We start from the raw sequence: 988 nt of genomic DNA, 5'->3' as shown, positions 1-988 counted from the left end.
AGTTTTTTATCATCTTCAACTGTTACAAAACTGCTTTCTTTAATATGGCCATCATTTTCTCCAATACAATTACAAAGTTACTCATAAATAACTGGCTGTAACTTGCAATTGCGTACGCCCTACTTAAATGTCTAGGTTTAAATAATACTGTGAGTAATCAAAAATAGCCTACCACAGTCTGCAAAAGCATTGCTGCCTAATGATAATAGGACATTGTGAAAGGTAAATTAACTTGAATTTTCTTCCGCAGTGGGCTTTTGATTTTTTAAAAAGATTACAATAAATGTTTCTTCCTCTGAGAAACATGGTAAATGCAAAACAGCAAAGGCTTGAATGATGAAACTACTCGTAACAATAGTTTATGTGCTCGAAGCAGCACAATAATGGATAAGCACTGTTGTTAACAATATCGCAAGTGTTATGTCGGCAATATGTTGCTCCGCACTTTGGTCTTGTATCTAAAATTACACAGCCTTTGTTTGGTTACAAAGTGACGTACCCTCACTTACGCTCTTATGTCTTTTAACGCCGTGGTACTTCAAAAGGAGTCAAAGTGACGTAAAAGGCAATACGCTATTGTGACATCAAATATTGGAGTGAATTTGAGGATATGCTACTCACTGTCTCCGGAACGTTTTAAGACAGGAGTTCCGCTGGTTTTGTGTTCTATAGAATGGTTTTCCACGACGATAGTGAAGTAACTACGTCAAAATGGCCAGTCCTGTAGATGTTTTGTTATGACTCTAAATCCCCGTTGGTCTTCTGCTGCTCGGCCCTTTCGTGGAGGCAACACTTTATCCTATCAGTCCTGTGCAAATTCCAGAGTCCCTGCTGCTAGCTGCTCAAGCCTGCTTTTCCATGTCGGACACTGCCCCGCCCGTCCCGAATCCAGTGTGTGCCCTGGACACTCTCTGAAAGGAAAGAAAGAGAAGACCTGCACCATGTTAGATGTAGCTAAGATATAAAATTAGTTAGAAATCAATACATA

Source organism: Schistocerca cancellata, chromosome 6 (assembly GCF_023864275.1).
Source record: "Schistocerca cancellata isolate TAMUIC-IGC-003103 chromosome 6, iqSchCanc2.1, whole genome shotgun sequence".
In the NCBI taxonomy this organism is placed as follows: Eukaryota; Metazoa; Arthropoda; class Insecta; order Orthoptera; family Acrididae; genus Schistocerca; species Schistocerca cancellata.
The sequence above is the reverse complement of the archived record's forward strand: the minus strand, read 5'-3'. Positions refer to the sequence as shown.